This window comes from Somniosus microcephalus, chromosome 20 (assembly GCF_052327205.1).
Source record: "Somniosus microcephalus isolate GS21.2 chromosome 20, FLI_Smic_1.0, whole genome shotgun sequence".
In the NCBI taxonomy this organism is placed as follows: Eukaryota; Metazoa; Chordata; class Chondrichthyes; order Squaliformes; family Somniosidae; genus Somniosus; species Somniosus microcephalus.
Genome location: NC_141006.1, coordinates 35,750,219 through 35,773,977, shown reverse-complemented (window position 1 = coordinate 35,773,977; position 23,759 = coordinate 35,750,219).

Here is a 23,759-nt window from a genome sequence, read left to right as displayed (position 1 = left end):
AGGGAACAACAGTCGGCTAACGTCCAGTTGGGTAAGGAAGAAGTAGCAGGCCCTCTCGCTAGACTAGTTCAGGACGACACCGAATATTACCATGACCTGTTGAGTGACACGGAATATTACGAGGACTTGGTCTGCCCAGCTTGTGATGAAAACTCCCAAAGTGCAGAAATCAGGATGAAGCACTTAAAGTCTAAGGAACATAGGGAGATGGTGGCGCTACAGCTGGCAGCTGATAAGGGAGCCCCGAGAGTCTCCAAGAAGCAGAAAAGAAAAAGACGAAGCAGAAGGTGATAACCATCTAAATCATTATCACTTCTACCAGATCATGTACGTGGGCCCTACGAAGGGAGCCAAATCAGTTGGCAAGTAGGAAAAATTACCAAGGCAGTCCAGCTGTTTGTAAAAGTCAGCACTGCTGGTTCAGCAGGACGGAAGTTCAAGCTGTTAAGTCAAGGGAAAGACTATTGGATGAGTCACGCTAGCAATGTGAACCGGCTACACCACAGAGATGTTGTTCGGACCGAGTCAAGACCAGAGACTGAATCTGTGAACTGTTCCCGCAGAGACTGAATCTGTAAACTGTTTCCCGCATAGATTATACCTGTGAATTGTTTTACATGAAGTTGAATATATGTTATGTTTAATGGGGGACTAAGTATGTTGTAAGCTAAAAAGGGAGGATTGTAGTGTATGTATCCGTCTACCTTTAAGAAAACCATTGTATGTAACCGTTCACCTTTAAGAGAACTATTTTAGGTGTGGCACTACTTTGTTGGCTTCTGTATACTGTAATACCGACGGTGACCACACCGGTATATAAGTGCTGTGTCAGGATTTATTTGGCAGATTCGCCCTGACCTTCGAATAGTAAAGTCCTGTTTTAAGTTACTCTGGCAGTCTGTGTATTAATTAACTAAACAACCCACAGACTTTACAGAAACAGAGTTAATGCTTCAGCTTGATGACCTTTCGTCAGAACTGGGGAAAAAAACAGGAAATGGAAAGAAAGTTTGGGGGCTGGGAAAAGGGGGAGGGGATGAAAGAACAAAAGGGAAGGTCAGTGATAGGATAGAAAGCAGGAGCGATTAAAAGACATTGAGAGACATTAAGAGATATTGGATCGGGCCCCTCCCGGGGATCGCAAGGCCCCCCCCCCCCGCGGACAGGGATCGGACCCCTCCCAGGATTGCAACTCACCCCCACCCCAGGGACAGGGATCGGACTCCTCCCGGGGATCGCAACTCTCACCATGAATAGCGATCGGACCCCTCCCAGGGATCACGACTCAGCCCCGGGGACAGGGATCGGACCCTCCCACCCCCTCCCGGGCTTGAACACCCCCCTGCCACCTTGCCTGGATCCAGCACTTACCTGTTGCTGCGATGTCCTGCCTGCGCTCTCTGCCCAACTGGAATCCAGCCTGTCAATCAGGCTGACTTTCAGGTGGGCTCTCACCCATTACATCAGACCCACACCGTGGAGTAAAAACTCCGGGTTTCCCATCGTCTACCAGATCCCCCCGCACCGTGCGGGTGGGAAATGGGAAACTCAGTGGAGACTGAAAACAATCTGATCAGATGGACTTCCATGTTAAGAAGTGGACACACTCACAAGGAACTCTCATCTTGCATCACCCCAAAGCTCTCCTCAAAGGAGCTCTGTGAATGGAATTAAAAAGAGTGACTGAAACAACAACTGCACATCGAGGATACATCTCGGGATCCACACTTAAACCTAGAGCTACCCTCAACTTTAAAAAAAAAAGAATAATCCCTCGTCATTCTTGATTTAGATTTTTATTTTGCTCCTGATGGACAGTGCATCTTCTTCACCACACCACATAGATATGTTAGCAAGATCAGAGTTTAAATGGATAACTGCTTTATTTGAAAAAAATGATAGTGGTGGAAAAAAAATCCTAGTTTTTTTTTAATTCAGTGTCCCTGGAAAAAACATTAAAACTTTGTTTTTTGTCTGAATTATCTGATATCCACAAAAACTAAAGGATCATATCCCACTAGTTACTACTCTTCAAAAGTACTTCATTGGCTATGAAGTGCTTTGGGATGTCCTGAGGTCATGAAATACACTATATAAATGCAAGTCTTTTATTTTAGTTACCTACAAACCAATACATATTAGAAAGTTCCCCATTGAATGATCTGAGTGAGCTTATTTCCTCATCTTTCATAGTGCCTATTTTAACACGGCAAGTTTAATATATCCGCAGGACATTTTTGCACCACGCATTCTGAGAGAGAGAGAGACTGAGACTTCTGGAGAGATTCAACTCTGTGTGAAGGAGTCTTGAGTACTGAGCAGCACTTTGCAGGTTCATTTTGATTTGACCTTCCTTGCATCGATTTAGAAGAGACTCTGGGGGCTGCACTCTGAGCTCTTTCCTGGGTCTCTCCATTATTCTTTCCAGCAGATTTGATGTACAGGTCTTTCCAGGCCGAGATTCAAGGCTGCAATGAGCAGGGTGTGGGTGGAGAGCAAGATCAACCATTCCCTTTAAGAACTGGCCGGCGCCAGTGTGTCTGTGTTCCATTGCTGACTGACATCACATGAGCTTCACCAGCGCTCTGAGGTAGCGCCTCGCTCCTCGGTGTTATCACCTTAAGACAGGTGTGTAGCGCCTGATTTAGCGCTCCAATCAGCTCCGGGGCGATAGAAGCTGAGTTTGAGGTCGGAGGCGATAATTAGTGCTAAATTTTGCACCCGGCCAATAATTGCACCCCAAACGGGGCGATACTGAATTTCTCCCATTAAAGGTTTAAATAAATATTAAAATAAAATTAAAAAAATCATTTTAACATTCAAAAACCTGTAAAATAAGTTTGTGTTATTTTTGGCCCCCTTAAAAATGTTTACATTTATTTTTCAAAATATTTAATTTTTGTTTGAAATGTACAATTAAATTGTATTTTAATTACTTTTGAAGAAGTAATTATTTTTTCTTTCAATGTTGTTAAAATTTATTTTTTGGGTGATTCCTATTCATGCTGCTGGGGATTCTGTATGTAAATGGAATCCCCATAAGCATAATGGGGATCCCCCTTTATGATTGGTAGTGCCGGCCCACGTGATCCCAGGGACGCTTGCGAACCGCCTGCGCCCCGGGATACGTGGGCCTCTATGGACGCGTATGCCTGAAGGCCCAGGAGCGCGAGTCTCCATGGATCTAGGACCATTAGGTAGGTGCGTAGTGTTATTGCGGTTTGGAGGCATCCGCCCCTGGGAAGCCTCCGACCGCAATTTCAGGCCCATTACTTTTTCTATTTCTTGGAAATGATTTAATAATGGAGAACAGGCAAAGGCTAGCGCAACTAAACAGCAATCCATGTGTCATTGCAAATCTCCTTTAGAATTAACATTTGAACTTCGTTAATGATCTCATATTGTACAGAATACCTGAAAAAATCTAGCCTACAAATTATAGCCCAATCATGATGCTATCTATAGTCACTCGGGGCTTTCATGTTCATTAGTTATCAGGTCATTCCATTTGCAGGATCTAAATTGTATACAATTACTCATCAGAATCATCATCATAACCTCTCTTGCCAATTGCAAATAGATGGTGTGTATATTTAAAATGATTGATGTTAATTTCAACGATGGCACATGACTGGTTACAAAGTACCTGCAGATACAGGAAACTCTCGATTTACCGGCACCTAAATAACCGGAAATCTCTGTTAACCGGCAAAATTCAGGAGTAGGTTCAGGTAAGTTTTACTTCATATTAGTGGCCATTCCTGGATCTGTGGCTGTGTAACCGGGCTTGCTGCACCTGTTACTAAGCAACAGGGATGCCTGGATCTTGTGGCCGGGGTTCCTGCACCTGTTGCTAAGCAACAGGGACACCTGGATCTTGTGGCCGGGGTTCCTGCACCTGTTGCTAAACAACAGGGACGCCTGGATCTTGTGGCTGGGGTTCCTGCATCTGTTGCTGAGCAACAAGGATGCTTGGATCTGTTGCTGTGTACGGGGCTCTTGTACCTTTTACTATACCTCTCTGTAATCCGGACTTTTTGATAAACCGGCACCACACTGGTCCCGTCGGTGCCGGATAAAAAAAAGTTTCCTGTACCTGGATTGAGGATAATACCCTCTTCAGTAGTACTAAATATGAAGATTAGTAGAACTGAAGTCATTACTTGGTGGAAGTTCAGGTTGGGAGGGATACTTGTTGACTTAAAAACAATAATGATCAACTTCTTTCTCACCAACAAAATCAACTTTAGGTCTAGAATTATCTCCTCATAACTTAAAAGCCTCAGTCTCAAAATTATCCTTGTTTAACTTCCCTGAATCCAATCCAACTGTGCATTCATGTTCTTTCGAAGGTAAGTTCCCGACATAGTTATGGTACTGAACAAACAACCCACAGGTTGTGGGTTCAAATTCCATTGTAGCAAGCTGTGAAATTGACCAGGACCACAAAATTGAAATTGACCATAAAAGCTGGTGGATTGCTGTAAAAATGCAACTGGTTCACTAATATCCTTCAGGGAAGGAAAATTGCAACCATACCTGGTCTGGCAGACATGAAGGGCTCGATTTTCATTAGGCCATTGAGGCGGGATTGGAGGCGTGTGAGGGTTTAAAATAGCGAAATCAGGGGGCACGAACCCATCCCGCCCCCAACCCGCCTCCATGCCAGTTTCAAAGGAGGCAGATACCCGACCTGTGCTGGGAGCCGCCTCCCCGAGGTGGGAAGGGGTAGTTAACAGGCAGTTTTTAGCCTAATCCCTATTTTTATCCCTGAAGTGTGGGATTCCCGACGGCTCCAAACCACGCCAAGTTAGCGAGGCGGACCATCGGGCTGAAGGGCTTGGAGGGTTCGAGATGTCCGATGTTCAGGTGAGTGATGTGTGCATGAGGTCAGAGGTAAGTGTGTTTGGTGTCTGTAAAGTGTTTAAATAAGTTTTACTTACCTTTACAGCCTTCCTTCCTTCAGGTCTCGAGAGTCCCTCATCTCACCGGCACAGAAAGCAGAATGGCTGCGAGCTGTCAAAAGTTACAGCATTCAGCTTTCTGTTCCGGAGAGGAAGGAATTAACTTAGTGTACAGATTGTCAGTGTTTGACTACTTCAAAGAGCTGTCAAACGCTGATATTCCATCTGTCAAAACCTGTTGACAGATGAAATGTCAATCTGTGACATCACCTGTTGCCGGGTGACCCTTAATTGGCCTGCTGAGCCCGCTGGGCGGGCTCAACAAGGTCAATCAAGTGAAAATCGCGTGGGTTGGCCACAACTCGATGGAGGCGGGACTACAACCCCAAAAGTTGTAGTCCCGCCTGCTACACGCCTCCATTGACAAAATCCAGCCCGAATTTTTTATTTGTTCCTGGGATGTGGGCGTCATTGGCAAGGCCAGCATTTATTGCCCATCCCTAACTGCCCTCGAGAAGGTGGTGATGAGCCACCTTCTTGAACCGCTGCAGTCCGTATGACGAAAATACTCACAACAGTGTGACTCCAGTCTCACTCTAAGTGGTTGACTTTTAATGCCTTCAGGGCAACTAGGAATGGGCAATAAATTTGGTCCTCGCCAGTCTTGCCCCTATCCCAAGGTTGAAATATAACTGGAGAAGAGGATCCTTGCAGTACACTTGTCCTGGCTATCTATTTTATTTGACACTTTGATCAACCTCCTAATACCTAATCTATTGTGTCTCATTTAAGTTCTTTTTTTTATGAGTCTGTAAACTTTTACCATGGCCATTAAAGGAATAAGCTGGATCAATCTCTCTTTCGCTGGATCTTATTACTGCCAGTCCAATTATAGTGGTTCCACTTGCATCCTCTATCTGGCATTGGCATATTCAGTGTTGATGTATTTATTGAACTGTTGTATCAAGCATTGTCATAAATTTACATTGTTGTGTGGTGGGAAGGGCTGAATGATTTGCTGATTGATCAGCTTGCTACACTGATGCTGACTGAAGACTGTTCTGGTGCATCATCCCTTCCATTTCAAAGCTACTGCCGAGAAATTTCAACCAATGCTTTGACACATGTAAACAGAAAGAGGAGATGGATGATCCTGAAATGTCAGCATTGTCAATATCACGCTGTAAACAATGACAGCTGAAGGGGCACAGCTAGGTTAAAGTTAAAGGAAGTTTCGAATGCTGCATTCATCTTTTTAAATACCCTTTTTTGGGGGATGGAGAGAATTTTTCAGCACAGTCTCTCATTTCCAGCTACTTTATGCAATTAGTCCCTTGCTATTAATGCTAACTCATACCTGGGAGCCTGGTTAAAACACTGGTGTATTACACTGTGCAGAAAAGACCACAGAGGCACACAGGAGGCAACCAGCATGTCCTTCTCATCTGATGAGAGGTGAATTAAAAATTCAGTAATGTGGTTAACTGAGCAGAGCAGCACAATTGACTCCCTGTTATTGCTAATCAGCGCTGCATGACCAAAGGTAGTTCAGCAGGATTCATCAGATTTCATTCTGCCAGTGGATCGCTGCTGTGTTCAGACAATTTTCAAAGCTAGAATAAAACAGATGAAGTAGTCGAGCAGACTGGAATGATTACAAAAAACATTGAGGGACTTAGGCCGACATAATCTGCCAGACCAATTTCCGAGTGTTTATCTTGATGACTTTGAGATGGGATCTTTTAATTATATCCACCTCTACCTATCCATTTTTATATTTACATGGTAGTGTTACTTAATATTAAGTCAGAACTGCTGTCATGTGCTGTTGCATTTGACAGGTTGCTTTGGTTGTATTTTGGCAGTGGCAGCTGTCGCTACTAAGTTCAACAGCCAAGTCCCACCGGCATGGTGGGCGGGCAACCAACCCGCTCGCAGGAGGCGGGTTGGCTATTTAAATATTATTCAGTGATATGTGCTGACATCCCTATTGAAGGACCCATGTTATTATACCATCAACATATGATTGCACTAATTTAGAGCCAATTTCTCTCATTTTCAAGTAAAGGGTTGAATACCATTTTTGATAGATTTTGGAAAAGACTGAATTATAATGGAGGCGGTTGTTGTGAAGGTGGATGTTATTAGTAATTATTAAAATGCTGACGGTTGGCTCATGTGATTCACTGGGCAGGATTTTCATTCAGGAGTCGGGTGGGAGGCGGGACTACAACTTTCGAGGTTGTAGTCCCGCTTCCATCAAGATGTGGCCAATCCACACGATTTTAACTTGATTGACCTTGTTGAGCCCACCCAGTGCGCTCAGCAGGCCAATTAAGGGCTACCCGGCAACAGGTGGCGTCACAGACTGAAATTTCATCTGTCAAGAGGTTTTGACAGATTAAATATCAGCAATTCACAGCTGTTTGAAGCTGTCAAACACAGTCTTACTTCTAACCTGAGTCCATCTCCACAGACTCAGTTAGAAATCTCTCCTGCAGAGAAAGCTGAAGGCTGTCACTTTTGACAGTTCACAGCCATTCTGCTTTCTGCGCCGGTGAGATGAGGGACTCCCGAGACCTAAAGGAAGGAAGGCTGAAAAGGTAAGAAAAGGTAATTTAAACTTCTTTAATCACTTTAGACACACCAAACACACTTACCTTTGCACTCATGCACCCATCACTCACCTGAACACCGACATCTCGACTCCTTCAAGTCCTTCAACCCGACGGCCCGCCTTCGGGAATCCCACACTTCAACCTTAAAAATAGGGATTAGGCGAAAAACTGCCTGTTAACTACCTGTTAACAGGCAGTTAATTGGCACTAATCCCTTCCAGCCTCGGATAGGCAGGTCCCAGTGCGGGGCGGGTACCCGCCTCCTTTGAAACTGGCATGGAGGTGGGTTTGGGTGCGGGATGGTGTCAGGACCCCTGATTTTGGGATTTTAACCTCCCCCCCACGCCTCCAATCCTGACTCCACGGCCCAATGAAAATCCTGCCCATTGTCTCATTGAGCATTGTGCCAAGTGTCATTAGCCATGGTTAGATGACAGATAATAATGATTTGGAGGAAGGGACCGAGTGCAACATATCCAAGTTTGCCGACGATACAAAGATGGGAGGGAAAGCAGTGAGTGAGGAGGACATAAAAAACCTGCAAAAGGACATAGACAGGCTAAGTGAGTGGGCAGAGATTTGGCAGATGGAATATAATATTGGAAAGTGTGAGGTTATGCACTTTGGCAGAAAAAATCAAAGAGCAAGTTATTATCTAAATGGAGAGAAACTGCAAAGTGCTACAGTACAAAGGGATCTGGGGGCTCTGGTGCATGAAACACAAAAAGTTAGTATGCAGGTGCAGCAGGTGATCAGGAAGGCCAATGGAATCTTGGCTTTTATTGCAAGGGGGATGGAGTATAAAAACAGGGAAGTCTTGCTGCAGTTATACAGGGTATTGGTGAGGCCACACCTGGAATACTGCGTGCAGTTTTGGTTTCCATATTTAAGAAAAGATATACTTGCTCTCGAGGCGGTTCAGAGAAGGTTCACTCGGTTGATTCCGGAGATGAGGGAGTTGACATATGAGGAAAGGTTGAGTAGGTTGGGCCTCTACTCATTGGAGTTCAGAAGAATGAGAGGCGATCTTATCGAAACATAAGATTGTGAGGGGGATTGATCGGGTGGATGCGGTGAGGATGTTTCCACTGATGGGTGAGACTAGAACTAGGGGACATAATCTTAGAATAAGGGGCTGCCCTTTCAAAACTGAGATGAGGAGAAACTTCTTCACTCAGAGGGTAGTAAATCTATGGAATTTGCTACCCCAGAGAGCTGTGGAAGCTGCAACATTAAATAGATTTAAAACGGAGATAGACAGTTTCCTAGCAGATAAGGGAATTAGGGGTTACGGGGAGAGGGCAGGGAAGTGGACATGAGTCTCGGTTCAGATCAGCCATGATCCTACTGAATGGCAGAGCAGGCCCGAGGGGCCGTATGGCCTACTCCTGCTCCTACTTCTTATGTTCTTATGTAAATCTATGGGAGGAATTTTAGCCCCCCAAAACAGGTGGGTTTGGGTCGGGTGGGATGTAATAATGTTAAAAATCTGAAACCCAACTCCACTTCTGGTTTTAATGTAGACGGCATGGTGGGCGGGCAACCAACCTGCTCGCAGGAGGTGGTTTGGCTATTTAAATGTTATTATGAGACTGTGTGCCTCAGGCTTAACCACCATCTTAAATTTACCCCTGGCCAGCCAGGTTTCCTGGACCTCGGGAAACCCGGCATCTAAAGGGAGGTGAAGACTGCTCGATCCAGGAGATAGGTGCCTTTCCATTCACTTGCTGGATCCAGTTTACCTTCTTCACCCACCCCCCACGATTGGACACCACCCCCAAATCTTCCGATCTCCCCCCACCCCGAGCCTTCTGATCTCCCCTCTGGCCTCCAATCTGCTCCTCCCCCCCACCCCCTTACTCCTCTCTGGCCATTCCAATCCCTCCCTCCTTTTCAGCTCCTGTTGCATTAGATATGCCTGCCGTGTTGTGGGGATGAAAACTTTGCTGTATTATTCAATTCTGTCACTGTTATGGTGAAGCTTAAAAATCTTGCCCAACTAACTCAGGTCAAATCCGAGGTCAGAATTCTATTTTTGCTTTTAACCACACTTTCCATTTACAATTCTCCAGGTTTCGCTTGATTTGTACTTAAAAGGCAATGGGCGCAAAATTCAGTTACACCCCGTTTGGGGGCGGTAACCGAGTTAAGGCCGGACATTTAGCGCCGAGCGCAGAAATACCGCCGCAGCCGCTAAATTCGGCTTACCACCCCACACAGGAAGTGGAGCGCATGATGGCGGCCAGGACAACGCCATGGTACACCACGGAGGGCCGACCTAGAGGTTGGCCAAACAAAATAAAATGGCGGCGCGGGTCACGGCCACACCTCCCCTTTAAATACCACCCACGAGTGGAGGGCGGCCCGGTTCGCCACCCACGAGGCTGGCGCTGACACCTCCCGCGGCAGCCTCGCGGGCCGCAGCCGAATTTCTGCCGCGAGGCGGTAAGGGCGCTATGGGGTTGCGGCGCACGTCGATGGCGTCATCGCTGGAGGCGTCGCAACCCGGGGTGCTACCGGCAGGGGTGCGGCCCTATCGGGTAGCGCCTCAGCAACGTCCCGCCAAACTTCACGTGAGGCACTTTTTTCACCTCCTCCCCCCAGTGATAACCCCTTTGCACCCTATTAGCACCGCCCGCAGGAGCTAATGACAAGCACAAAGGAGTCTTAGTGTCATAGAGGCACAGAAGGAGGTCATTCTGCTCATCGAGTCCGTGCTGGCTCTCTGTAGAGCAATCCAGTCAGTCCCATTCCCCCGCTCTATCCCCGTAGCCCTGCAAGTTTATTTCCCTCAAATACCTATCCAGTCTCCCCTTGAAAACATTGAGTGTCTCCGCTTCCACCATTTCCATCTGCAGCGAGTTCCAGGTCCTCACCACTCGCTGCGTAAAAAAGTTTTTCCTCACATTCCCCCTGTATCTCTTGCCCAAAACCTTAAATCTGTGTCCCCTAGTCCTTGTTTAATTAACTAGTGGGAACAGCCTTTCCTCGTCTAGCCTATCCAAACCAGTCATAATCTTGTACACCTCTATCAAATCACCCCTCAACCTCCTTTGCTCCAATGAAAACAAATCCAGCTTCTCCAACCTGCCCTTGTAGTTAAGATCCCCTGTCCCCGGAACCATTCTGGTAAATCTCCTCTGCACCCTCTCAAGGACCTTCACATCCTTCCTAAAGTGTGGTGACCAGAACTGGACGCAATACGTTTCTGTGGCCGTAGACGTGAATCCAGGATGGTTTGTTGCCTCCCTGGTGCCAGGGTCAAGGATGTCACTGAGCGGCTGCAGGGCATTCTGGAGGGGGAGGGTGAACAGCCAGTGGTCGTGGTCCACATTGGTACCAACGACATAGGTAAAAAGAGGGATGAGGTCCTGCAGCAAGAATTTAGGGAGCTAGGTGAAGGATTAAAGAGCAGGACCTCAAGGGTTGTAATCTCTGGATTACTCCCGGTGCCACGTGCTAGTAAGTATAGAAATAGGAAGATAGAACAGATGAATGCGTGGCTAAAGGGATGGTGCAGGGGGGAGGGCTTTAGTTTCCTGGATCACTGGGCCTGCTTCTGGGAAAGGTGGGACTTGTACAAGTCGGACGGTTTACACCTGAACCAGAGGGGAACCAATATCCTTGCGGGGAGGTTTGCTAGCACTGCTGGGGGGGGTTTAAACTAACTTGGCAGGGGGATGGGGTACAGAGTGGAGCTATAGTAGGGGGTGATTTACAGCCAAATACAGAGGGAAAAACAAGTCAGCTGGGAAGGCAAAGCAAATATGTGAAGGCAAAAGAGAATATGGCAGGGCTGGAAGGCATTTATTTTAATGCAAGGAGTCTTGCAAATAAGGTGGATGAACTGAAGTTGTTGTTGAACACATGGGAGTACGATATTGTTGCTATCACGGAGACATGGTTGAGGGAGGGTCAGGACTGGCAGCTCAATATTCCGGGGTATAGAAGCTTCAGGCGAGACAGAGGGGGGTGTAAAAGGGGAGGGGGTGTTGCAATATTAATTAAGGAGTCAATTACTGCTGTAAGGAGGGATGATATATTAGCGGGTTCCTCTAATGAGGCCATATGGGTAGAACTTAAAAACAAAAAGGGGGCAAGCACTTTGCTGGGAGTGTACTATAGGCCCCCAAACAGTCAGGGGGAGATAGAGGAACAGATATGTAGGCAAATCTCAGAAAAGTGCGAAAATAATAGGGTAATAATAGTGGGGGATTTCAACTTCCCCAATATAAATTGGGATAGTCAGAGTGTGAAAGGCTTAGAGGGTGCAGAATTCTTAAAGTGCATCCAGGAGAGCTTTTTGAGCCAACATGTAGAAAGTCCTACAAGAGAGGGGGCGGTACTGGACCTAATTCTGGGGAATGTAGCCGGGCAAGTGGTGGAAGTGTCAGTAGGAGAGCATTTTGGCGACAGTGACCACAATTCGGTGAGATTTAAGGTGGTCATGGAAAAAGACAAAGACGGCCCGGAAATAAGGGTTCTAAATTGGGGGAAGGCCGATTTTAATATGATAAGGCAGGATCTGGCCAAATTGGACTGGGAGCAGCTACTTATAGGAAAATCCGCATCAAAACAGTGGGAGACTTTCAGAAGGGAAATAGAGAGAGTACAACGCCAACATGTTCCTGTAAAGGTCAAGGGTGGGACCAACAAGCAAAGGGAACCTTGGATGACAAGGGATATACAAAAATGCATTAGAAATAAAAGGGGGGCTTTTGGCAGTTACAAAAGACTAAAGACGGAAGAAGCCCTAGAGGAGTATAAAAAATGCAGGGGCATACTTAAAAAAGAAATTAGGAGGGCGAGGAGGGGCCATGAAATAACACTGGCGAGCAAAATAAAGGAAAATCCTAAGATGTTTTATAAGTATATTAAGGGCAAGAGGATAACCAGGGAAAGGGTAGGGCCCATTAGGGACCAAAGTGGCAATCTGTGTGTAGAGCCAGATGATGTAGGCGGGGTTTTAAATGAATTTTTTGCATCTGTGTTCACGATGGAGAAAGACGATGCAGACATAGAAATCGGGCAAGGGGGCTGTGACATACTTGAACATATTAGCATCGAGAGGGAGGAGGTGCTAGCGGTTTTAGCAGGCCAAAAAGTGGATAAATCCCCAGGCCCAGACGAGATGTATCCCAGGCTGCTGTGGGAGGCAAAGGAGGAGATTGCAGGGGCTCTGACACAAATTTTCAGAACCTCTCTGGCCACAGGGGATGTACCAGAGGACTGGAGAACAGCTAACGTAGTACCATTATTCAAGAAGGGTAGCAGGGATAAACCAGGGAATTACAGGCCAGTGAGCCTAACATCTGTGGTAGGGAAATTATTGGAAAAAATTCTGAGGGACAAAATTAGTCTCCACTTGGAGAGGCAAGGATTAATCGGGGATAGTCAGCATGGCTTTGTCAAGGGTAAATCATGTCTGACAAATCTGATTGAATTTTTCGAGGGGGTGACTAGGGGGGTGGATGAGGGTAATGCTGTGGATGTGGTTTACATGGACTTCAGTAAAGCTTTTGACAAAGTCCCGCATAGGAGACTGGTCAAGAAGGTAAGAGCCCATGGGATCCAGGGTGCCTTGGCGCGTTGGATCCTAAACTGGCTGAGTGGCAGGAGGCAGAGGGTGATGGTCGAAGGTTGCTTTTGTGACTGGAAGCCTGTGTCCAGTGGGGTACCTCAGGGATCGGTGCTGGGTCCCTTGTTGTTTGTGATCTACATAAATGATTTGGATGAGAATGTAAAAGGTATGATCAGTAAGTTCGCAGATGACACGAAAATTGGTGGGGTGGTAAATTGTGAGGAGGAAAGCCTCAGGCTACAGGACGATATAAACGGGTTGGTCAGATGGGCGGAAAAGTGGCAAATGGAATTTAACCCTGAAAAGTGCGAGGTGATGCATTTTGGACGGACAAATAAGGCAAGGGAATACACAATGAGTGGTAGGACCCTAGGAAGTACAGAGGGTCAGAGGGACCTTGGTGTACATGTACATAGATCCCTGAAGGCAGCGGAACAGGTAGATAAGGTGGTTAAAAAGGCATATGGGATACTTGCCTTCATTAGCCGAGGCATAGAATATAAGAGCAGGGAGGTTATGATGGAACTGTACAAAACGCTGGTGAGGCCACAGCTGGAGTACTGTGTGCAGTTCTGGTCGCCTCACTATAGGAAGGATGTGATTGCTTTGGAGAGGGTGCAGAGAAGATTCACCAGGATGTTACCTGGGATGGAGCGCCTCAGCTATGAAGAGAGGCTGGACAGGCTGGGGTTGTTTTCCTTGGAGCAAAGAAGGCTGAGGGGGGACCTGATTGAGGTGTACAAAATGATGAGGGGCATAGATAGGGTAGACAAAGAGGAACTTTTCCCCTTAGTAGGGGGGTCAATAACAAGGGGGCATAGATTCAGGGTAAGGGGCAGGAGATTTAGAGGGGATTTGAGGAGGAACTTTTTCACCCAGAGGGTGGTTGGAATGTGGAACTCAATGCCTGAAAGGGTGGTAGAGGCAGGAACCCTCACAACATTCAAGAAGCATTTGGATGAGCACTTGAAATGCCATTGCATACAAGGCTATGGACCAAATGCTGGAAAATGGGATTAGACTGGACAGGGATGGATGGGCGGCGCAGACACGATGGGCCGAAGGGCCTCTTTCTGTGCTGTAAAACTCTATGACTCTATGACTCCAGTTATGGCCTAACCAGCACTTTATAAACTTCTCTACTTTTGGACTCAATACCTCTATTTATGAAGCCCAAGATCCCATATGCTTTGCTAGCCACTCTCTCAATATGTCCTGCCATCTTCAGAGACCTATTCACATTAACTCCCAGGCCCCTCTGTCCCTGCACACTCTTTAAAACTGTGCCATTAAGTGTATATTGCCCCTCCCTGGTCCTTTTGCCAAAATGCATCACTTCACACTTCTCTGTATTAAATTCTATCTGCCACTTGTCTGCCCATTGGGATTGGGGCATTCCCAATAGGCCACTTTTGGAGGAACGGAGAGTGCTGGGGGGTGGGGGGGGGGTGCGCGGGGTGGTGGTGTTATAAGGCTGGTAAAGGTTACAGAGATAGAAAGGTAATGAATGGATTTAAATACCAAAATTAGAATTTTAACTTGGAGGTGTTGGGATAGTGGAAGCCAATGTAGGTCAGCATAGATGGGAGTGTTAAGTGAGTAAATGTTTGTGTAGGATAGGTTACGAGCAAGAGAGTTTTGGATGAGCTGAAGTTTATGGAGAATGGAGAATGGGAAGACAGTCAGGTGAGCGGAGATTGATAGACAGTCAGATGAGCATTGGAAGAGTCCGGCGGTGACAAAGGAGGGTTTCAGCAACAGATGGGCTGAGTTAGGGGCAGTGGCAGAGGCTAATCACCGCTACAGAGAGAGGCACAAAATCAATCTTGGTTCCCACCCCCAACTGAAGCTTGTGTGTCGTGAAAGATAGTTGAAGACAATACTAATTCAGCTGCCTTGCCCATTCCTGCCTCCCCTTCCCTACCAGTATAGCCCATTCACTGTTCACTGTTTAGGTTTACATATAAATAATGACCCTGTGGGTGAAGTATTGTAGGGCTTCTGGTGCCCATGGAACCACATCTCAACAGGAAACACTGCCATCAGGAGATGAAAGGAGAAAAGAGAAATAATATTGGGATGACAAAGGGGGGGGGAGGAAAGAGAGGAAATCCTTCTGCCAGCAACAATTTTAAAAATCAGTTCAAAAGAATTACCATTGCAACTTTAATACGTTTGTCTATCTCTTTATAGAGTTTTTTTTAATTTAAACAAAAAATGTATGTGAAGGGTACGTTTTAATGACACCATTGGAGAATTTGGATTAGAGGAGTTAGCGAGCCTGACAGCAGAAGACAACTGAAGGAATATCAATAGATAAAATCATTAACTGTAGGGCCTCAGCAAGCCTGTGAATTCAATGTATGTTAATTCAGCTCCCTCATCTCGTCAACGAAACCAACAGTGTTCACTGTTTAAAGCAAAAATATTCAAAAATTAACTAATTACCGTTGATCATAAATGTGCATTGAAGGTGAAACAAGTTCTTAGCCAATTGTGTTACATTAAGAAATGACTGACAAAGTTCAATTGTGCGCATAATGATGTATGGTTGCTAAATTTTGATGAAGCTAATTGTTTGAGACAGAGAGCAATATGATATCTCCTGAGATCCTGTTGGGTGAAGGATCTCAGAATACATTCATTCAATTAAAAGGACATATTCGAAATGGAGCTCAGTGCTTTCCTACTCCTGTAAATGTAGTTCCACTTATCAAGGTACTGTGATGTTCCCAAATGGTAATGTGCTCTGCTGCCCCCAAAACTAATCTGAATGATCTCTAATCTATTGATTTGAGGGAAACAGCTACCCTACCTAGGATTGCTGTTGTAACAACCAGTTCACCAAAAGAGACATTGCAATCACAGTGGACGGTTTAATTGCTATTTATTGACAATGATGGGTTAACAAATCATGGAAATGAGTCAACAAATTTTGTTTTAGACCTTGCACTTGGAAATTCCAGAACTTGGTCAATGTTCTGAGATAGTCAACAAATCTTGTGACAACAAAAATCAATCGACCAAACACCGACTGCATATTTTTTTGTTTCTCTTTTCACCTTTTTATATAGCTTTTATAGTCACCGCCTCTAGGGGAATATAATAAGTAAGAATGCCATGCTGTTCTAGCTCTGTCGTGAACTTGGTCATTTTGACTGCAATGTTCTTCTCGGCCATCTTCTTCCGCTTCAGAACTTTCTTCTTTTTCTCATAGTGAAGCTTGGTAATTGCATATTATCCGGGTTGAATATTGAGTTTTAAAAAAAACGTTTGACCATATTTAATTTAATTAATGGAGCCAAAATTATTAACCACGTGCTAATGGAATCAGAAATAGGCGCATAGAGTTAAAAAGAGAGAGGGACAGACACATAAATACAAAGAAGATAAAGAGAAAAAGATCCGACACACTCCTTTTCAAATACTATAGTGCACTGCAACGTAAATGCCCAACAGTGCCTTAAGTTCAATTGTTTTAATCTGTTTCTTGAAAATAAATTAAATAGCACAAAAGGGAAAAATAAATTATATACCAATGATAATTAATTTGAGATATACAAATCAAAGAATACCATTCCAATGGGCTAATCCTTAAATCTATTTGCTCCCTTCCCATCTGCTAATTTTTTTCACATGTCTCTTCTCCTCCTCCTCTCAGCACGCTTATAAAGGTCACCATATTACGCACTGGTGGCAATGGAGGATCCACAACTTGGTTGGCCCCATTACTTCAGATAAATTCTGTAATGTATGTACCTTTAAGGGGGGAACTATTTTCTACAGCTCATGTATACTGTAGTACCGGCAGTGACCACACCTGTATATAACACTGAGTAGTAATCTGTTGTTTCAGTTGCAGTTTGAACCACGTTGAGTAAACACCTGTTGTACCGTTCTCTGCAGTCCTTTTCTTATTATTACACGGACGTAACAAATTCTACGTTCGGTGCTTTGCCGTTGAATATTTTCTACGTATCTCCGATTATTTACAAGTATGTTTATGAAAGTGAAGAAAAAGACTCGCATTTATGCCACCTTATCACATCTCTCAGTAACACCTCAAACTATTCAATAGATCATGAATTACTTCAGACTGCAGTGATTTATGCAGGCACAAGATTCCCCAGAAGAAAAAGATGAATGACCAAATAATATTTTACTGGTGTTGGTCGAGGGAGGAATATTGGCCAGGACACCAGGAGAACTCCATACTGTTTGAATAGTGCCAAGGGACTTTTAACATCCAGTTGAGCCACCGAACAGGTAGGTGGGGCTTTGATTTATCATCTCAACTGAAGGAGAGAACCTCCAACAATGTAGCACTCCCCCTGTACTCCACTGGAATGCGGGCCTAAATTACATGCTCAAGTCTTGACCCACAATCTTCTGACTCAGAGGCTTGAGTGCTACCAAATGAGCCAAGCTGAAAGCTTGACAGTACAGGAGAGTGGGACAGCAATCAGTCAACTTTAAGAAACTTACAGCATAACTTGGGTTTCTTCCCTTAAATTATTAATTGCCTGTATGGCTCCTTTAGTTTTATTTTTTCTTAGTTTAAATTGAATTTTAATGTACTTTGAAGCAGCAAAACCTGAATCTAACAGGTCCTATTGGCCTCTACCCTTTCAGACTGAGACATGTTGACACAAACACAAAGCAGTGTGCTTGTTCCAGCTCTCAAAATAGGACTTGCTGCTATGGAAATAGAATATCGTTTGCAAATGGAACTGGGGGAGCTGGAGGCAAGATGTTGCCACAAACAGTGTTGCACTTTCCATTTCTTTTAATTAAAAAAGTTACCACCACCAATTCAAATGTATTGGAAATTTGGCAGAATCTAAATATCATCTATTGTTACCACTAGCAGGTTCAATTAGGGCACACATTCAACAACGTGCCCAATTGAACAATATTGAGTGGCTTTTTTCTTGGCTTTGACTCTTCTACATTCTATGATTGTAAGAGAAAGAAATCCCTTTCAGAATCTGTTCGGATATGGTTCTACAAATAATATTAATGAATGCTACGTGAGAAACAGTTATCAACCGAGGTTGGATTTCCCCCAAAAAGTGACTTGCCATATTAGTTAAGTAACTACAAAAACACTTTGCATACCTGTATCAAAATGCAGAGCAGATCATCTGGACTGTGTTTGCACTGATTTTTGTCCTGGCTAGGTTCTGTGCATCTTGAGGCAAATAGCAGTTCAATTCTGAATGTCAATGAATGTTCATATAATGGCAAACAGATCAAGAGTCCCTTGTTGAACTATCAGAGAAAAACATCTCTCTAATATCTATAAAATATTCCTATTATTGTTAAAAACAGTCAAAAGATTAAACATTCATTAAAATGGCAAAGCGCCAGGAGGCACTTGATGCACAGTGAGGGGGAAGAATTTTACATAAATGATCAATTTTACCAGACGAAGATAAAATTAAGAAATTGCTAACTTGGGAGATTTTGTGTATGTTTTAAATTTAAGCTGCAGGGTTAGTGATAAAGCTAATTATATTGAAATAATATTGTCTAGAAATTACAATTATTAGTTGTTGCTTTCCCTGTGCCCTTGATCTGTTTCTCATTTTCAATGTAAGATTACATTTCTCTATATATCGTGGAGTGCCCGCACATTGACTGAACACTAATTCAGGTTTGATGGTTTGTTTGAGGACTTCTCATATATCTGCACTACTTTGACAGCCAACATTTTGCAATGCATCGACTGATGCAAACATGAATAAGTCAACACAGTCTATAATGACAACCACTCATTATAAACACATCATCTCAAGATTAGCATATTTCATCTTCACTTCAACTTCAAACTCACCTAATATTTTCCTGTTTCCAAAAAAACTTCTTTATAACTTCTTCAAATTAATTAGAGAAAGAATTTGGTCGCAAATTATTATAATCTTACCACGACTTGTACATTGGCTGGCCCATCAATGCACTCAGTTCAACAAACTCCTCAGCGCCAGATCAGTGCACTGGGCCCGATCCTGCACAACAGCCGTTCACCATAATAAACGTCTTCCTTGCAAATGAGGAAATCAATGAGGGAAAAAAGAATCTTTAAACAAGAGTTTCTATTTGCAACAGGCTCCGTGACATGATCGAGCTGCTAGACAAATATAAAGCGTCATTGACTCAAGTTTAAGAGTTGAAGCTCTTTTTCAGAGTTAATGGAGCATCTGCATGTAGGATACAACGTGACTTATACACAGTGTCAGCTGTGGCTCATTTGGTAGCACACTCTCCTCAGAGGCAGAAGGTTGTGGGTTCAAATCCCACTCCAGGGACTTGAGCACGTAAAGCTCGGTTGACACTCCAGTGCAGTGCTGAGGGAACGCTGCACTGTCGGAGGTGCTGTCTTTCGGATGAGATGTTAAACCGAGGGCCCGTCTGCTCTCTCAGGTGGACGTAAAAGATCCCATGGCACTATTTCGAAGAAGAGCAGGGGAGTTATCCCTGGTGTCCTGGCCAATATTCATCCCTCAATCAACATAACTAAAACAGATTATCTGGTCATTAGCACATTGCTGTTTGTGGGAGCTTGCTGTGTGCAAATTGGTTGCCGCGTTTCCTACATTACAACAGTGACTCCACTTCAAAAAAGTAGAGCTGTGAAGCGCTTTGAGATGTCTGGTGGTCGTGAAAGGCGCTATATAAATGCAAGTCTTTCTTTCTTAATACAGCAGATTGCATGTTCTAAGAAAACCCTTTTTTCCCCTTTTCTTACATTTCTAAAGGGCACTACGTCATGAAAATGTGTTTGACAAATCCTTTTTCTAAATTTGGCAAGTGAGAATTAGAAAATTCAACTCTATTTCCATCGTAACAACATCACATACAAACAAGTTAATGATGCAGCTCCAACAACATTTGCATATTTTATTATAAAAAACAAATGAGAAAAAAATTGCGAACCCTCAGGAATATTTTCACTGACAACATGAAAAAAGAAAACCAATAGAAACAAAGGTTTGTTTTAAACAAAACATTTGAGTGGAGTAATCCTGTTCCAGAATAGGTTTCCTATATTGGAAAGCACGCGACACATTACCATTTACATACAACCACGTCGATAGCATCACAGAGAGGTAAATGGCATTATCTGAGTTTTACAAAAAATTGTTAGCTGTCTGATATCTGCAGATGTGACCGAGTTCTCTACAAAACTAAGTTAGCAAAGTACAAAAGAATGGCTCTTATCATGATGGGACTGAACTATATCTATCTGTACATCCTTTTCTTTATCCACTGACTGCTGTCTCATGTGCCATCCCTTACTACATCTCCTAATTGACAGTATAGATTGCCTCTGGTGCTGTATGCTTTCATTAACCATTCTCCTTTTTATCCAGTCCTAACGAAGGTATCCCAATGATGTAGTCCGACCTAGTCTCAAGGATTACTTGTTATTGACACAAACGCACAGAACATATTGAACCTAAAATGTTTTATTCATCTTGATCAATAATGTAGAATTAAATCTTTTCTTACAGGTTTCCACCTTCTCCTCTGCTAAGCTTCTTTACCAAATACATGTCATGTCCAGAATTAGAGTGCAGTTTGGTTTAAAAGCTTTTAAGTTAGATATAACAATGGGTGTTCGCAATATACTGCACAATGAGAACTTGAATTTCAGCCACGCCATGAGAAGAAGCCACTAAATAATGAGAGGAGAGGTGGAGGGGGAGAAAAATTGACCTACAGGTTAGGTAGCTATGCTTATGCTCAAATTTAAATTCAGTTAATTAAATAAATCTGGAATAAAAAGCTAGTATCAGTAATGGTAACCATGAAACTATCGGATTGTCGTAAAAACCCATCTGGTTCACTAATGTCCCTTAGGGAAGGAAATCTGCCGTCCTTACCTGGTCTGGCCTATATGTGACTCCAGACCCACAGCAATGTGGTTGACTCTTAACTGACCTCTGAAATGGCCTAGCAAGCCACTCAGTTATAACAAATCACTACAAGAAACAATAATAAGAATAAAACCGCTACGGACATGACAACGGCACACTCAGCCCAGTCGACCCTGCAAAGTCCTCCTCACCAACGTCTGGGGGGTCGTGCCAAAATTGGGAGAGCTGTCCCACAGACTAGTCAAGCAACAGCCTGACATAGTCATACTCACAGAATCATACCTTTCAGCCAATATCCCAGACTCCTCCATCACCAATCCTGGGTATGTCCTGTCCCACCGGCAGGACAGACCCACCAGGGGTGGCGGCACAGTGGTATACAGTTAGGAAGGAGTGGCCCTGGGAGTCCTCAACATTGACTCCAGACCCCATGAAGTCTCATGGCTTCAAGTCAAGCATGGGCAAGGAAACCTCCTGCTGATTACCACCTACCGCCCTCCCTCAGCTGATGAATCAGTACTCCTCCATGTTGAACACTACTTGGAAGAAGCATTGAGAGTAGCAAGAGCACAGAATGTACTCTGGGTGGGGGACTTCAATGTCCACCATCAAGAGTGGCTCGCTAGCACCACTACTGACTGAGCTGGCTGAGTCCTGAAGGACAATAGCTGCCAGACTGGGCCTGCGACAGGTGGTAAGAGAAACAACACGAGGAAAAAACCTACTTGACCTCGTCCTCACCAATCTACCTGTCACAGATGCATCTGTCCATGACACTGAGGACACCCTCCATCATATTATGTGGCACTACCACCGTGCAAAATGGGACAGATTCAGATCAGATCTAGCAGCTCAAAACTGGGCATCCATGAGGCACTGTGGGCCATCAGCAGCAGCAGAATTGTATTCCACCACAATCTGTAACCTCATGGCCCGGCATATCCCTCACTCTACTATTACCATCAAGCCAGGGGACTGACCCTGGTTCAATAAGGAGTGTAGGAGAGCATGACAGGAGCAGCACCAAGTGTACCTAAAAATGAGGTGCCAACCTGGGTAAGCTGAAACACAGGACTACATGCATGATAAAAAGCGGAAAAAACATGCTAAAGACAGGGCTAAGCCATCCCACAATCAACAGATCAGATCAAATCTCTGCAGACCTGCCACATCCAATCATGAATGGTGGTGGACCATTAAACAACTAACAGGAGGAGGAGGTTGTATGAACATCCCCATCCTCAATGATGGTGGAGCCCAGCACATGAGTGCAAAAGGCAAGGCTGAAGAGTTTGCAACCATCTTCAGCCAGAAGTGCCAAGTGGATGATCCATATCAGCCTACTCCTGAGGTCCCCGCCATCACAGAAGCCAGTCCACAACCATTTTGATTCACTCCACGTGATATCAAGAAACGGCTGAGCGTACTGGATACGGCAAAGGCTTGGACCCAGACAACATTCCGGCTGTTGTGCTGAAGACTTGTGCTCCAGGACTAGCCACAACTCTAGCCAAGCTGTTCTAGTTCAGCTACAAGACTGGCATCTATCCGACAATGTGGAAAACCGCCCAGGTATGTCCTGTTCATAAAAAGCAGGACAAATCCAATCTGGCCAATTAACGCCCCTTCACTCCACTCTTAATCATCAGCAAAGTGATGGAAGCTGTCATCAACAGTGCTATCAAGCGGCAATTACTCACCAATAACCTGCTCACTGATGCCCAGTTTGTGTTCCGCCAGGACCACTCAGCTCCAGACCTCATTACAGCCTTGGTCCAAACATGGACAAAGGAGCTGAATTCCAGAGGTGAGGGGAGAATGACTGCCCTTGACATCAAGGCAGCATTTCACCGAATGTGGCATAAAGGAGCCCTAGTAAAACTGAAGTCAATGGAAATTGGGGGACAACTCCCCACTGGCTGAAGTCATACCTAGCACAAAGGAAGATGGTTGTGATGGTTGGAGGTCAATCATCTCAGCCCCAGGACATTGCTGCAGGAGTTCCTCAGGGCAGTGTCCTAGGCCCAACCATCTTCAGCTGCTTCATCAATGACCTTCCCTCCAACATAAAGTCAGAAATGGGGATGTTCGCTGATGACTGCACAGTATTCAGTGCCATTCACAACTCCTCAGATAATGAAGCAGTCCATGCCCACATGCAACAAGACTGGATGACATTCAGGCTTGGGCTGATAAGTGGCAGGTAACATTCGCGCCACACAAGTGCCAGGCAATGACTATCTCCAACAAGCGATTGTTTAACCACTGCCCCTTGACATTCAACAGCATTACCATCGTAGAAGCCCCCACCATTAACACCCTGGGGTCACCATTGACCAGAAACTTAACTGGACCAGCCACATAAATACTGTGGCAACAAAAGGAGGTCAGAGGCTAGGTATTCTGCGGTGAATGTCTCACCTCCTGACACCCCAAAGCCTTTCCAACATCCACAAGGCACAAGTAAAGAATGTGATGGAATACTCTCCACTTGCCTAGATGAGTGTTGTTGGAGCTGTACTCAAGAAGCTCGACACCATCCAGGACAAAACAACCTGCTTGATTGGCACCCCATCCACCACCATAAACATTCACTCCCTCCACCACCGGCATACCGTGTCTGCAGTGTGTACCATCTACAAAATGCACTGCAGCAACTCACCAAGGCTTCTTCGGCAGCACCTCCCAAACCCGCAACCTCTTCCACCTAGAAGGACAAGGGCAGCAGGTGCATGGGAATGCCACCACCTCCAAGTCACACACGATCCTGACGTGG